The sequence below is a fragment of the Somniosus microcephalus genome, chromosome 8 (assembly GCF_052327205.1).
Source record: "Somniosus microcephalus isolate GS21.2 chromosome 8, FLI_Smic_1.0, whole genome shotgun sequence".
NCBI lineage: Eukaryota > Metazoa > Chordata > Chondrichthyes > Squaliformes > Somniosidae > Somniosus > Somniosus microcephalus.
This window is the reverse complement of record NC_140994.1, coordinates 241,577,554-241,594,271: the sequence shown is the minus strand read 5'-3', so window position 1 is coordinate 241,594,271 and position 16,718 is coordinate 241,577,554. Positions and strand designations below refer to the sequence as shown.

Below are 16,718 nucleotides of genomic sequence, written 5' to 3'. Positions count from 1 at the left end.
AAGTCTGACAAAGGCACTGAGAGACAAATTCGTGTGTGGATTGTCGAAAGAAGGAACACAAAAGCGGCTGCTTGAAGAGAATGATCTTACACTTGATAAGGCTGTCACTATTGCAGCATCGCACGAAGCCGCAGCGAGAGGCACTGCGGAAATGCAGCTGAAGGCAGAGGTACTCAGCGTAGATCAAATGGCTTTGGGTACAACGAAATGTTATCGTTGTGGAAAGACAACACACGATCAGAACCAATGCTGGTTTAAAAACCAGGAATGTAGAAAATGTGGCAAGCTTGGTCACATAGCTAAAGTATGCCGGTCAGGAAAGAAGACCAGCAACAAAAAGTCACCGCAGGAAAAGTGCAGAAAGGTACATAAGGTGGCTGAGAAGAGTTCGGATGAACAGAATTCGGATTCAGACTCCAACAGCAAGGAACTGGGTAGTCTGAGAATTCACAATGTGAGTAAGGAAGCTGACCTACAAACTATCTGGGTCACACTGCAGATAGCAGGAGTCCAAGTGAAGATGGAATTGGACACCGGATCGGCGTTGACGGTCATGAATAAGCAAGATTACAAAAGGTTATTCACACATATTCCCCTATGGGATACGGAGATAGTATTGCAGACATACACGGGGCAAAGAGTATACCCCATCGGAAAGATAAAAGTCAAGGTGATACACAAGGGCAAAGAACACCAAGGAATGGACTTATATGTACTACCTGAGGGAGGTCCACCACTTCTGGGACGGGAGTGGATCAGGAAAATAAATATGGACTGGCACTCCCTAAAAGCAATGACGGTAGATTCCGGAAAAAAAGATGTCAAACCTGAACGATTGTCCAGAATATTGGATGAGGCTAAAGAGGTGTTCCAACAGGGACTGGGAACACTAAGAGGAATTAAGGCAAAAATCAAGATTGCAGAACATGCAAACCCCAAATTTTTCAAAGCCAGACAGGTACCTTATGCGATACGACCTGCTGTGGAAGCTGAGCTGGAAGGGCTAGAACGTTCAGGAGTACTGTCTAAGGTGGACTGGAGTGAGTGGGCCACGCCCATTGTTCCCGTCATGAAGCGTTCATCGAATAACAAGCCAGGGGAACCGGGGAAGGTCCGCATCTGTGGAGACTTCAAGATCACAGTTAATCCGGTGCTTCACACGGTGCAATATCCGCTTCCGCAGATTGAGGATATCTTTGCTTCATTGTCTGGCGGGAAACACTTCACCAAGATAGACCTGGCGCAAGCGTACTTACAGATGGAAGTTGAGGAAGAGTCGCGCCAGTATCTCACAATCAACACGCACAGAGGCTTGTATCGATATAATAGACTGGTTTTTGGAGTGGCTTCGGCTCCAGCAATTTGGCAGAGGGCCATGGAGCAGGTATTACAGGGAATTCCAAACACTCAGTGTTACTTGGACGATATCCTGATTACAGGAGATGACGATGAGGAACACCTTGCAAATTTGAAACTGGTGCTCACCAGATTGAAGGAATATGGACTTCGAGTTAATCGCCAGAAATGTGAGTTCTTTCAGAAACGGATCTCGTACTGTGGTCATGTCATTGACCAGGAGGGGCTGCACAAGTCACCTGACAAGATCGAAGCTGTTGTGAAGGCTCCCGCTCCGGAAAATGTATCCCAGTTGAGGTCGTTCCTAGGGTTGATTAACTATTATCATAAGTTTCTGCCAAATCTATCCACGGTGCTGCACCCGCTGAATGCTCTTTTGCAGAAAGAAGTACCATGGAAGTGGAGCGAGGACTGTAAGAAGGCCTTTTGCAAAAGCAAGGCATTGATCACCTCAGAGGAAGTGTTGGCTCATTTCAACCCAACGCTACCTATTCGTTTAGCTTGTGATGCTTCTCCTTATGGTATTGGAGCAGTACTCTCGCAGAAGTTGCCAAATGGCTTGGAAAGGCCAATCGCATTTGCATCCAGATCATTGACCTCCGCTGAGCGCAACTATGCTCAGATAGATAGGGAGGCTCTCAGCCTGGTGTGGGGAGTAAAGAAGTTTAATCATTACCTGCAGGGCCAGAAGTTTACACTGCTGACAGACCACCAGCCGTTGGTATCCATATTCAACCCTAAAAAGGGCGTTTCCATTATGACAGCGCAAAGGCTACAGAGGTGGTCCCTTTTCCTAGGGGCACACCAATATGACATAGAATACAAAGGATCAAAACAGCATGGGAATGCTGACAGTTTATCGCGCCTACCGTTGCCAACGGTAGAAGAGGCGCCTCCAGTGGACCCAGTGGAGATGTTCCACTCAACCGTAGTGGAATGTCTACCAGTAACAAATTCTACCATCGAAAAGGAAACGAGAAATGACCCAACTCTCTCACGAGTCTACGATTTAACGGTGAAGGGATGGCCAGCACATGGCGAACCACTGTTGCCAGCATTCTCGCAAAGAAGAGAGCAGCTGTCAGTGTGCCGAGGAACTTTGATGTGTGGATCCAGAGTGGTGATTCCACCCAAACTCCAGCATAAAGTGCTAAAGGAGCTTCACGAGGGGCATCTGGGTGGAGTGAAAATGAAGAACCTAGCCAGAGCGTTTGTGTGGTGGCCAGGTATCGATGGAGACATCGAAGAAATGACCAAGAGCTGTCTAGGATGCCAGAAGGTCCAAAACGCCCCACCACAAGCCCCTCTACATCCATGGGAGTGGCCCTCATCTCCATGGCAAAGGGTACATATCGACTTTGCTGGTCCATTTATGGACTCAATGTTCTTAATCGCGGTGGATGCACACTCTAAGTGGCCGGAGGTAATAAAGATGTCCTCCACCACCACGGAAAAAACCATCACAGTATTAAGGACCATATTTGCCAGGAATGGGCTGCCAGAACAGATCTGTTCTGATAATGGACCGCAATTTGTGTCCGAAGAATTCAGGAAGTTCTTAAAAAACAATGGGGTTAAGCACTACACGTCCGCCCCATACCATCCCGCCACCAATGGATTAGCAGAAAGGTTTGTCCAGACCTTCAAGAAGGCCATAAAGGCCATGGGTAATGAAGACATAAATCTACAACATAAGGTAGATAACTTCTTGTTGGCGTACAGGAATGCAACACATGTGGTTACAAACCAAACTCCCGCCATGATGTTTTTCAATAGAAGACTAAGATGCCGGCTGGATTTGATCAAGCCAAACATCAGAAGGGACGTAGAGAACCGGCAATTTCAAGGCATGAATGAAAGGCCAACTAGAACCTTCCAGATAGGTCAACAAGTTTTGGCCCGGGACTACCGTACCGAGAAATGGCAGCCTGGAACTATTTGCACACGACTAGGACCACTGATGTATACCGTGGACATTGGTGAAAGCATAATAAGGCGCCATGTTGACCAGATCATAGAGTCATCCGAAAAGGGGCAACCTACTCCACAACTCTATACGCCTAATGATGAAGCAGAGATACCCATAGTATCCACCTCCGATCCAGTGATACTGGAATCAGATGAACCCGACACTGGCATTCAAGCCGAATCGACCTTGCCAAAAGAACCTACTACACCACTGAAAACTACTACACTACCGAGGCATTATCCGGACCAAGTCAGGAAGCCTCCAGAGAGACTGAATCTGTGAACTGTTTTTACATGAAGTTGTGTATATATGTTGGTGGGCCAGAAATTGGTGAACGGGGCTTGCCGCGCGTGCAAGCCCCGTATATGCACTTACCCCGCGCTACTGCCGATCAGCTCCAGGGACGCCTGGACTTGGTGTTTGAAAAAGAAGAATCCCGGGCAGCGTATGACATCACGCCGCCCAGGAGTGCAGCCAGCGCAAAGCCAGGAGCGTGCAATGTAAGTGAGACACGCCCCTTGAGGTCTCAGTTTCACTGGACACGCCCCCAATGTTTCTGTCAAGCTGCTAAGCATTTTTACATGCAAAGCAGCAGTTTAAATAGGTTTTTGGAAGTTTTTTGAAGATTTTGGTAACTTTTATAAACTTTTTAAAATGTTTACATTATTTTGAGTAATCTGAAGTAGTTTTAAAGAGAATTAAAGCAATTTAAAGACTTTTAAAAGCCCTAAAAGAATTTTTTAAATTCCATTTATTTATTTAGCAATGTCGTCGTCATACGTGTCTTCACACTGTTCCCTTTGGGGAACTGTATGAAGTGGTGGAAGGATTTATGGCCATGATTAACGCTCATTCCGTGACCGTAACCATCTTTGAACCAGCCATTAGGGCGGTTAGTCCTATGGCGGGAGGGTTTTACGGGCTCCCACAAGCTATACAAGGAGGGGGGGCCACCCACACCCACGGACGCAAATATCCCACTGGATGTCAACCCAGAATTTAGAGCCGGAGCTCCGACTCCACTTGCCGGGACTGTCTGGAGCGGGGTTCGAAACCCTACCCTGATCTGGCCCAGCGGCGGGGATCCTACCGCTATGACAAAGGCCCAATCCGATTAGCAACGTGAAATGGCAGCATAGGGCTCCAGTCACGGGGAGGGAAAAGGCGCAGGAAACGTATGGGTGTCACCTTTTGTGCGGAGTGGGCCTTTTGCGTAGCAGTAAGCATCCCCGCCGCTGGGCCAGAAGGAGTAGGGTTTTGAACCCCACTCCAGACAGTCCCGGCAAGTGGAGTCGGAGCTCCAACTTTAAATTCTGGGTGGACATCCAGCGGGATACTTGCGTCCGTGGGTGTTGGTGGCCCCCCCCCCCCTCAGATGGGTTGTGGGAGCCCGTAAAACCCTCCCGCCATAGGACTAGCCACCCTAATGGCTGGTTCAAAGATGGTTACGGTCACGGAATGAGCGTTAATCACGGCCATAAATCCTTCCACCACTTCATACAGTTCCCCAAAGGGAACAGTGTGAGGATACGTATGATGATGACCTCTTGCGCAATGCACCTCCTTGGACCCTCAGTCGCAGATGCGAGGGGGCAAGTCGTGCAATTGTTAAATTTTTCATTTTATTGACATGTAAAATGTTGGCCCAGTAATTCCCTTCCAAATGCGCGAGTACGGTCGGGGTACTTACGCATCTGGCCGGATGAAATGCCGGTTTTCAGCATGCACAGTGCATGTGGGGAAAACCAGCATTTCCTGTCCTCTGAACGAAGGGGTTCAGAGGCAGAACGCGTGCGACTGCACAGGCAGCGCGTGCGCAGTATAATTCGCCGCTTTCATTAATGCTTTCAGTGAGGTCAAGTCATTACAACTTACACATGAAAAAAGCATGGGTACAGTTGCTCCAGAGGCTGCGGAGGAAGATATTTATTATCGTGGAGCTTCTGAAAGTATGTATGTCTGTATATATTCCTTTGCGTGTTATGTATATATTCCTTTACTTATGTGTATGAATGTATTATTTAATTATGACTTTCAGAGAAAGTAACTTATTGGAAAATCATAATTAAAAACATACATTCATACACATTAGTAAAGGAATATAAAACATACATACATATACGTAAAGGAATATATGTGGACATACATACATAACTCATTCTCACATTCCATTCACACAGCCACAATTGCTCCTTCTACCTACCGTTCTGAAAACCCTTTAAAAAAAAAAAATTTAAACTTTAAAACTTACTTAAAATTTCTTAAAATAACTTCCCTCCCTTTCCCAAACAAAAATATTGCACTTCAGAAGCTCCACGATAAAATATATCTTCCTCCGCAGCCAATGAACAGCTTTACACTTGCTTTTTTCAAGTGTAACTTCTAAGGACTTACCCTCACTGAATCCATCATTGAAATCCACAAAGTTCACTGTGCAAGCGCTGCCTGTGCAGTCGCACGCGCTGTGAATAGACCTCGGGTCTGGAAATGCCGGCGTTCCCCGCATGCGCTGTTCCTGCTGAACGCCGGCATTTCCAACGGCCAGATGCGTGAGTACCCAGACCGTACTCACGCTTCTGGCCGCGAATTTCTGGCCCACTATGTTATGTTAATGGGGAATATATACTGTTAAGCTAAAAAGGGAGGATTGTGGTGTATGTAACCGTCCCACCTTTAAGAGAACTATTTTAAGAGTTGCACTACTTTATCTTGGCTGCTGTATACTGTAATACCGGTGGTGACCACACCGGTATATAAGTGCTGTGTAATGATTTATTGGGCAGTTCCGCCCTGACCTTCGACTAGTAAAGACCTGTTAAAATTTACTCTTGTGGTCTGTGTAGTAATTCTCACTATAACACACAGACTTAACAGAGAGTTCACTGTGATCTGTGCCTGACCGATAAAGTGTGTAACTCTTATTGTGTAAATCTGAAATAGAGAGACAGGAAACAAGGTGTTAGATTTATAAAGCTGCTGAGATACAGATGTTCTGAATTCCCACAGGGCCATTCAGTGCCTTCCTGGCATAAGCCAGCTGGGAGTGCAGCATTGGGACAGGGGAATCGGCTAGGACCCGGATACACTGGTTGCCGGCCCAGGCTGCCCATTGTTTAAACACCGGGTTGTGCTACAAAGTCCATCTTCCCCAATCATGACCCCTGTCAAAGTGATGTTGTTTCCCTGTGGACTGTAGATAATCAATTTGTTAAACTGTCTCAGCAATCGATTATCAATTAATGCCACATACCCATTGTATTGGCCACCTTTGGTTCCCTCGGGTTGTTAACAGAAGAAGGTAATATAGAGAGAGAAACATGGCTACGGACCAAGTGCTGGAAAATGGGATTAGAATAGATAGGGCTTGATGGCTGGTGCGGACACGATGGGCCGAAGGGCCTCTTTCTGTGCTGTATAATTCTATGGCCTAGAAATTGGGTATAGCCCCGCTTGAGGCGTTAGAACTGGCACTGCGCAAAGTTTATAGCCAGACGAAACTTATCGCCGCCTGGTGCGATATTGGGTTGCATCGCCCCTAAAGGGGATTGAGGCGCGAATTCAGGCATTACACGGGACTCCTAAGGCGCTAATCTTCCGGCGCAACCCAATATCGGAGCGGACGGGCGCAGCGCAGGTGCTCTCTATTACTGATGACCACGAGACTTCCAGGCGCCGGCCAGCTCTTAAAGGGGTGGGTCAGTCAGCTTCAGCATGCACACTCTTCACCTTGCAGGCCTCAGAATCGGCGCAGGCCCTTCTCTGGCGCAAAAAATTTGGGCCAGATGGAGAAAGTGAGATAGAGAGCAGAGCGCTTCACCAATGAGGCTCTGGAGCAATTGGTGGCCGCAGTGGAGCGCCGGCGAGATGTTCTCTACCCAGACAATGGCACGAGGCTGAATCATAAGGACTACCGACGAGCTTGGAGGGATGTATGCCAGAGGGTCAACTCCAGCAGCATGGTGACCAGGAGCCCTGTCCAATGCAGAAAGAAATTCAACGACCTCACTCGGGTCGTGAGGGTGAGTGTTGTTTCTGCAAACTTCTGCATCCCTTCATTTGCACCTGACTTTATGGCTACAGGGTGGGCTGTGCCCCATTGGCCATCTGCCAGCAAGCACCCATGGCCCTTTCTGGGCACACACATGCACATTTGACTCAGGGCGTCATATAAGGGCTCTTGCACCATGAGGGGGCATGAGATGATCACTCAGGGCATCATGTAACATAACTTCCCCTCCTTTCCCCTGCAGTCCAAGCTGGCGAGGATTGGCAAAGACCAGCTTCGCACCGGTGGAGGACCTCCACAAGTGGTCACTCTCACGGATCTTGAGGAGGGAGTCCACCAGATTCTTGGAGGACGTCTGAGTGGTCCTGTAACCACTGCAGCTGCCAACCCCATTGTCGACAGCGATGGTAAGGTTCTCACCTTTTACGATGCAGACATAGAAATCGGGCAAGGGGACTGTGACATACTTGAACATATTAGCATCGAGAGGGAGGAGGTGCTAGCGGTTTTAGCGGGCCAAAAAGTGGATAAATCCCCAGGCCCGGATGAGATGTATCCCAGGCTGCTGTGGGAGGCAAAGGAGGAGATTGCAGGGGCTCTGACACAAATTTTCAGAACCTCTCTGGCCACAGGGGATGTACCAGAGGACTGGAGAACAGCTAACGTAGTACCATTATTCAAGAAGGGTAGCAGGGATAAACCAGGGAATTACAGGCCAGTGAGCCTAACATCTGTGGTAGGGAAATTATTGGAAAAAATTCTGAGGGACAAAATTAGTCTCCACTTGGAGAGGCAAGGATTAATCGGGGATAGTCAGCATGGCTTTGTCAAGGGTAAATCATGTCTGACAAATCTGATTGAATTTTTCGAGGGGGTGACTAGGGGGGTGGATGAGGGAAATGCTGTGGATGTGGTTTACCTGGACTTCAGTAAAGCTTTTGACAAAGTCCCGCATAGGAGACTGGTCAAGAAGGTAAGAGCCCATGGGATCCAGGGTGCCTTGGCGCGTTGGATCCTAAACTGGCTGAGTGGCAGGAGGCAGAGGGTGATGGTCGAAGGTTGCTTTTGTGACTGGAAGCCTGTGTCCAGTGGGGTACCTCAGGGATCGGTGCTGGGTCCCTTGTTGTTTGTGATCTACATAAATGATTTGGATGAGAATGTAAAAGGTATGATCAGTAAGTTCGCAGATGACACGAAAATTGGTGGGGTGGTAAATTGCGAGGAGGAAAGCCTCAGGCTACAGGACGATATAAACGGGTTGGTCAGATGGGCGGAAAAGTGGCAAATGGAATTTAACCCTGAAAAGTGCGAGGTGATGCATTTTGGACGGACAAATAAGGCAAGGGAATACACAATGAGTGGTAGGACCCTAGGAAGTACAGAGGGTCAGAGGGACCTTGGTGTACATGTACATAGATCCCTGAAGGCAGCGGAACAGGTAGATAAGGTGGTTAAAAAGGCATATGGGATACTTGCCTTCATTAGCCGAGGCATAGAATATAAGAGCAGGGAGGTTATGATGGAGCTGTACAAAACGCTGGTGAGGCCACAGCTGGAGTACTGTGTGCAGTTCTGGTCGCCTCACTATAGGAAGGATGTGATTGCTTTGGAGAGGGTGCAGAGAAGATTCACCAGGATGTTACCTGGGATGGAGCGCCTCAGCTATGAAGAGAGGCTGGAAAGGCTGGGGTTGTTTTCCTTGGAGCAAAGAAGGCTGAGGGGGGACCTGAGTGAGGTGTACAAAATGATGAGGGGCATAGATAGGGTAGATAAAGAGGAACTTTTCCCCTTAGTAGGGGGGTCAATAACAAGGGGGCATAGATTCAGGGTAAGGGGCAGGAGATTTAGAGGGGATTTGAGGAGGAACTTCTTCACCCAGAGGGTGGTTGGAATGTGGAACTCAATGCCTGAAAGGGTGGTAGAGGCAGGAACCCTCACAACATTCAAGAAGCATTTGGATGAGCACTTGAAATGCCATTGCATACAAGGCTATGGACCAAATGCTGGAAAATGGGATTAGACTGGACAGGGATGGATGGGCGGCGCAGACACGATGGGCCGAAGGGCCTCTTTCTGTGCTGTAAAACTCTATGACTATGACTCTCTATGAACTGTCTCCTTCCACTTGTTCCCCCCACCAGCATGCTTTCTCACTGTGGACCCATGTCATAGCCTTGCCGCAATCTGTCATCCCTTGCTGCCAAGCTGTCCTTTTGCTAAAGCCACTCTTCCACCTCCCTGCTTTCAGATGCTGCATCACCAGCTCGGGAGCCAGGCCCTCAAGCTGCCAGTGCCAGTGCCTCCGAAGGCTCAATGAGAAAATTACTGTCCAACAGAAGGTCAGCAACTCTCTCCAGCAACGATCAGAATGGCCAGCCCTAATGGCTGCAGCTTTTATATTAGTGCTGTCCCCTTTAAATAGCGCCCCCCAAGTCCGAGAAGGGCCTGGGAACGCTCCATCCAACTGTCACTAATAGCGCCAGGCGAAAAGGTTGCGGGCGCCACCGAATATCCGGTCCGGGGCGCCAAAAAGGCGTTGCACACTGAAATGACGTCATGATCTGCTTGCGCCCGCGGGCGAGCGAAAAGAGTTAGCGCCGGCGCTAAAAGGATACTCAATATGGGAGATGGCGCTATATTCACTGCGCCCGCCCAAAAATTGGGTAACGCCCCAATTCTCGGGCTCTTTAGGCGCTAATCGCTGGCGCTACCAACCAAATTTCTAGGCCTATGACTCTATGGGGGAAAAGTTCAGTTGGTTTGCGCCTCCCGTTAGCACCTTAAGAGGGCGCTAATGGGGTGCAAAACAACTAGCGCCCGTGCGCAGCGATGTTTGCGCTGCTCGCAAAATTGACCAGACATTTTGGACGGTGCTAAACACTACTGCCACGATCTCCTGCGCCGGCAGATAGTGACATCAGTCGAGTGTGCAATACCCTGGTAGCGCCCTAGACTGGATATTGAGTGCCGCCCCTGCCTTACCGCCTGCCGCTTGCAACAACAGGTTGAGGGGAGTGTTTTGCAGTCAGGAAGGGACTGGGGGAGCGCTATTTAAAGGCGACCGCTTCCTGACTTTTTTTGTCGGCGACATTTTTGCACCATGCATTCTGAGCGAGAGACTTCTGGAGAGATTCAACGCTGTGTTGAAGAATTTTGGGTACTGAGCAGCAATTTGCAGCTTCATTTTGATTTGATCTTCCATGCATCAATTTAGAAGAGACTATGGGGGCTGCACTCTGAACTCTTTCCCTGAGGAGGGTAGTTAGGAGTTAATAGCAAAATACTGCGGATACTGGAAATCTGAAATAACAGAAAATGCTGGAAACACTCAGCAGGTCAGGCAGCATTGACACAGAGAAACAGAGCTAACGTTTTGGGTCGTGGACCCTTCGTCAGAACTGGAAAAGTTTAGAGAAGTAACAGATTTTTAAGCAAGTGTGGGGCAGGGACAGGGACAGGGAGGAAAGAACAAAAGGGAAGGACTGTGATAGGCTGGAGGGCGGAAGAGATTAAAAGTCAAAAGGGATGCTGGTGCAAGGCAAAAGGAGAGGTAATGGAACAATTTAACAAACAAAGGATGACTCTAGATGAGGTGTAAATGGCGATGGAAGAATCATCAACAGCTACCATGTGAGAATAAAAGGGAAAAAAATAGGGGCCAAGCTTATAGTCTGAAATTGTTGAACTCAATGTTAAGTCCAGAAGGTTGTAAAGTGCCTAATTGAAAGGTGAGGTGCTGTTCCTCGAGCTTACGTTGAGCTTTGCTGGAACAGTGTAAGAGGCCGAGGACAGAGAGATCAGAGTGGGAGTGGAGCGGTGAATTAAAGTGACAGGCGACTGGAAGCTCGAGGTCATGCTTACGGACTGAACGGAGATGTTCCACAAAGCGGTCACCCTATCTGCATTTGGTCTCCCCAATGTAGAGGAGACCGCATAGTGAGGAGTTAAGTTGGTTAAGTCAAGAATATAACCCACTGGTTTGGAGCAGTGTAGCGTGCTCATTATTTTGAACCGCTACACAAAGACAGGTTACACTGATTGAATGAAGTGAATCTGATCATAACTGTTATTCTGTATGTTCACTTGCTGTGAAATAAAGCAGTTTAACAATTCATTACTGGCCTTGGCTCACCAAGGGTTTTTTTGGTCAACTTTCAAAATGAATAATGAAGTACACATGCGATAGACACGAATATCCAATTCATATCACAAGGGGAGCTTATTCTTACACCCTTAGTTTATGCTGTCATATAGTCAGATATTGGGCTGTAAGAGAACATCCCTAAATATAAGACACTCAGGCCAGATTTGTGAGTGAGCAGCACCAGTGTACCCAAGAAAATGTCTCAGGAGAGACCCGAATCTTGTAACACCTGTGTTGGGTTCATTTAATTTGTTTATATTTCTCTCTTCCAATGTAGACTGGAATGGCAGTTGCTTTTATAGATTGATGTATGAATCAAAAAGAATAAAATCCATGTGAATCAAAATCAATCCATTGATTTCACCATAGCTCTTAATGCCACCATTTTATAATTACACCCATATTCCAGGGCAAAAACAAGGACCACATTCTGCAGTAAAAGCCCACAGTGGTACCTGTGCTCGCTGTACTTTGTGTGTAACAGTTTTATATCAGTAACTATTTAACACCTACTGCAAGCTAGCTCTGGACTTACTCTGATCCACATCAACATTTGTGTTTCCAGTGAGAACAATGGAGTCATTTTCCTGCACTTCCCATGTGTACAAATTCTGATTTTCTGCTCCAACGTGTCTGACTATCAGATAGACCGTGTTATTCAGATGGATCTCATCAGTGTTGTTCCTCCTGTTCTGCTGAGATGAGTCTCTTGGTTTCCAGTAAAGACTGACTGTATCTGAGAGTCTGGAGACGGTACAACTGAGGGTGATGTCACTGCCCATTACAGGCCTCTGCGAATCTGTCTCAACTGTAAAAACAGATAAATGACATGTAGTATAGCTTTCCATAAACGTTCTGAACTATTGCATTCAGAATTTTCTTTTTCTACAAACAGACACAGTCAGACAAATGCTGACCAGCTGTGCTTAGTGCTGACTATGAACATTTCCCAAATAATGTCCACTTGTCCCCCTTGGCTCCCTCATCTTCCTCATCTACATGCTGCTCCTCGGCAACATCATGCAAAGACAGTGGGCCAGCTTTCACATGTATATTCACGACTCCCAGCTCTACCACTCCGCCACCTCTCTCAACACTTCCATTGCCTCTGTGCTGTCAGATCACTTGTCTAACAGCAACTTTTGGATGAGCCGCAATTTGCTCCAGTTAAATATTTGGAAGACGGAAGCCATCGTCTTTGACCCTCGCCATGAACACAATATCGTCGCCACCCGCTCCATCCTCCTCCATGGCCATCGTCTCAGGAATTTTAGAAGCATGGACAAAAAATTGCAAACAAATCAAAATTACTCGCCCTGAGTGCATCCACTAGTCCTAATGCACAGAAGACTTTTACCCACCTGGCTGTTTTTAATAGGAGAATCATTCTGGGCTGGGTATTGAACTGGAGGATCATGACATGATAGGAATATTTGTGGAATTACTCACAGAAAATCATATTATTGAAACCTTTCTCATCCTTGTCTTATTTACCTTTGATCCCAAAGATTTCATACTGTTTCAGGATTTTCTTACTGGGCTGTGTCTGAGTCCAGGTGAACAATCCCGCAAGTTCAAAGGTGGGGTTTCTGATTCTCAGATTAAGGGTACCCCAGTCCTCATGTATCCTCTGAGAAATGCCTGGTATATTATTGTACTCCTTGCTCCATTGTACCGCCCACCGCTGATCTTCTCTGTGAAAAGTTCCCAATTGCTTTGTAGTTTGTTGCCCTGAGTGTGGTCTCCATTCCCAGACAATGGAGCCATTTCCAGGATTGTCCGGGCCTTTCAATACAAAGTTGCCTTCCTGATGGAAAAAATAAATATAATCTCGGCTTCCTGCAAGAAAGGAGAACCAACATTTTAAAATCAGATAGCAACTTCTCAATCCAATCTATGTAATTATTAATACCGTAGACAATTTATTTTCACTAATTATTATTTATGTTTCAGTTCAAAAGTGACATATCACATACACACCAGAGGACTATACTGTATAGCTGATACAGGGAAAGTCACTTTCCTATAGATACACTTATTGTAATGGATTGTGGTTTCTCAGACATTCTCTCAGCCCCCAAAGCTTTAACAAAATCAAGGCTGCCTCGGCCTCCTCTGCTCCCTCCTCTCCCCCATCTTACACACTGCTTAGTGTTCCTGGGAGTAGACGAGGAAGTCATTTGATGAACTCTCAAGGATTGCAAAGATAATCGAGCTCGCACTTTGCTTCCTTTTATAATCTTTCCTTCCAATGCAGGCTATCAGCACTTCACTGCAAGCTTGATGGAACATCAAGGTGGGAAATGCACAGCTCTCTGGCAACTGTTCACCCACTTTCCAAATGCACAGAAACACTGTGAAATCTAGCACACTGCCAACACAACATATCTGCATACTGCGTGTTCACAGACTCACATAAGTTGGATGCTAGGCTTGGCTCTAGGATGGCATTGTCTCTGCTTTTCCCAATTCCAGAAAATGTCTCTTCTATATCAGCTTACAGAAGGCTTTACATGTGAACATAAATGGTACCTGAGGGGGATCTCCAGAGCTCACTGACCAAATTCAGCCATTCCACACTCCAGGTGTAATTTATTTTGACAGCAAAATGGGGAAGAAGCTGCTTTCTTTGCTTTTCCACCCTGAAATTAATCTGCCCTTGAACATTTTTACCCTTCCCACGATCTGCCTGTGGAGTTCCCAAATGAGCTAATTTACATCTATTATAATGAGGGCCAGTGTCTCTGCGGCCTCGAGTTTCCTGCTCTTGTGCTCACAATGCACGAGCCCTCAGTTAGAATGAGAGTGATGAGGCTCCGATGTTTCCAGGATCAGCTGAGACAGGCAGAGAAGAAGAGTTTCTCTGAGCCTGAAGAGTGGAGACTTTCAATTTGCAGCTGAGAATTACTTTTTGCTGTGATATTTTTTCGTGGCATTCTACCTTGGCATTCTGAGTGAATCTGGGTCAGACACCCAAAATAAACGGATTCTGTGGGGTCGATTTTAACTCAGGTGCGGGAAATTGTCGGGTTCCCTGAATTTGGTGTTTCCCACACGATTGTAAATGGGTCTGTGAGATTGATGCAATTTTAACTCAATTGGCCAATTGATTTCCAACGTGTGGGAAGCCTTGGCAATTGAGTATTTCCAGTCAGAAATTTTGAATATGACGTCATCATTGCTGCTGCTTTTAAGGTCCACAGCAAGCCTTGCTTCTTCTGCAGGCTTCCAAACTTTACCATTGAGATGGCACAGGAGCCTGCAGGAGCAACGGCCAGCGGGAGGGCAAGAGCTGCCCCCAAATTTGATGAGGCTTCACTCCAGGCATTGCTGGATGCTGCTAGGGCCCACAGGGAGGTCCTGTTCCCTTCTTCAGGGAGGAAGAGTCCACCCAGTCAGACCAAGGCTGTGTGGCTACAGGTGGCTGGTGAAGTCAACTCCTTGGGGCTCACACAGCACACCTGGATGCAGTGCAGGAAAAGATTCCATCATCTTCATTGCACTGGAAAAGTAAGTACTGTATGAAGTTCCCATCACCCTCAATCTGATCCCCATTGCCTTTCCTCACCAGCACTCAACTTTAGCAATCTCTTCCTCCACATCCCACTAGACACTCACATCCATGCACCCTTACCCATTCCCTCTCTCTCTATGCTCACAATCACATAACTATTCCACCATGCAGCCGTCACACTCCCTCTCACTCTGATGCTTTGAACACAACTGACAACACACATGGAGGGCCCTTGGTCTTGCAACCTCACTCCATCTTTGTCTCCTTCTAAGTATCTATGCTATGCAATCTCTGCACTCACTCCTTCATTCTCACTCAACCTCCACTTGTCTCCCTCATTGCAGGAAAAGAGAGCTCACAACAGGAGAGAGCGAGCCAGGACAGGAGAAGGGCTGCCCTCATTAGCCCACCTGATCCCCTGGGAGGAAGGCGCCCTGGAGATTGTCGGGGCTGACATAGATGCGAAAGTTGGGGAAGGAGAGACAGGTGCATCCCCGCAAGCTGGTGACAGAATAGTTTTCCATCTCTCTCATTGGCATTGCATGAGTCGCTGATAATGATTCTGAAGCTATATCATATGGACTTATGATCATCTGCAAAATGCAATGCGCATGTAACCTTGGCATCACATCTCTAACTTTTTCCTTGACTCCCCCACAGGACCATCGAGAGCCCCCGTCCCCAGTGTGCAGGAGGAAGAGCCTGAGATGCCAGACTCCTCAGAGGAATCTGCAACCTCTGAGGGCGCAGCGTCAGCAAAAATAAGCGCACCCAGCACCAGCGCAGACACTCACACCTCGGTGGGACCTTCGGGACATAGAGTAGAGTTGTCACCTGGTGTATCACAGCCCACAAGTGAGCATCTGCAGATTGTGGAGACAAGGACAGCAGTGGAGAGTCCTCGTCGGAGGGCGCAGGACTCTGCCAGCTCGGCTCAACTGCATGTCGACCCTCTGCCTCTGGGTCCATCCGTAAGATCAGAGGTGATGGAACTCCAGGCACAGGTGCAGGTTTTGTCTCTAGGGTCGCTGCGAGTGTGGAGCGAATGGAGGAGTCCATAGCGAACATGAGCAGAGCCTTTGTGGAGTCATTGGCGCATGAACGCATGAACACCTAAAGGATGGCTACCTACGTGGAAATGATTGCTGCCTCCGTGGTAAGGCTGGCTACGGTAGAGGAGAAGAGGGCTACGGCCATGGAGGAGGTTAGTCGCCAGGGTATGGAAAACATGGTGAGCGTTCAGAATGGAATGACATCTCTTGAGGAGCGATGGGCATCTATTGAACAGAGAAACCAGGCCTCCATGGAAGTCCTTCTGAGTAGGACTGCCATTGCAGATACGGGTCCCCATGGCCCCTCTGATGTGCAGCAAGGTGCTCTCAAGCCACTTGCAGGCACTGAGAGGGACCTGACCCATAAGAGGGAGGTTGGTGGCAGACCTCAAGGAAGTGGGGGCTTCTCTCCAAGCGCTCACACTTCCATGCCACTGCAGAGCCCTCGGTCAGTGCCCCGCCGGAGTCCACACCCAACTGAGATAGACGTCTCAACTCCTGCACAGCTGCAGGAGCGAGCCCTCACAGGCTCGCCACCCCAGAGGACGCCCGCCAAAGGTGTTGAGACAGGAGCAGCAGGAAAGTGAGCAAGGGGCCTCCACATCTGCTGAAGCCACAGGGGAACCACTATGTAGGAGCACATGTAAGAGGAAAATAAAGCACAAATATTCACAAGG

The 16,718-nt window shown here is 47.8% G+C and overlaps 1 pseudogene; it reads right to left on the bottom strand.

Moving 5' to 3' along the window:
• The window catches only part of LOC147114206 (uncharacterized), a 40,624-nt pseudogene extending 26,213 nt beyond the window's left edge, over nucleotides 1-14,411 (bottom strand).
• Nucleotides 14,412-16,718: the final 2,307 nt, after the last annotated feature.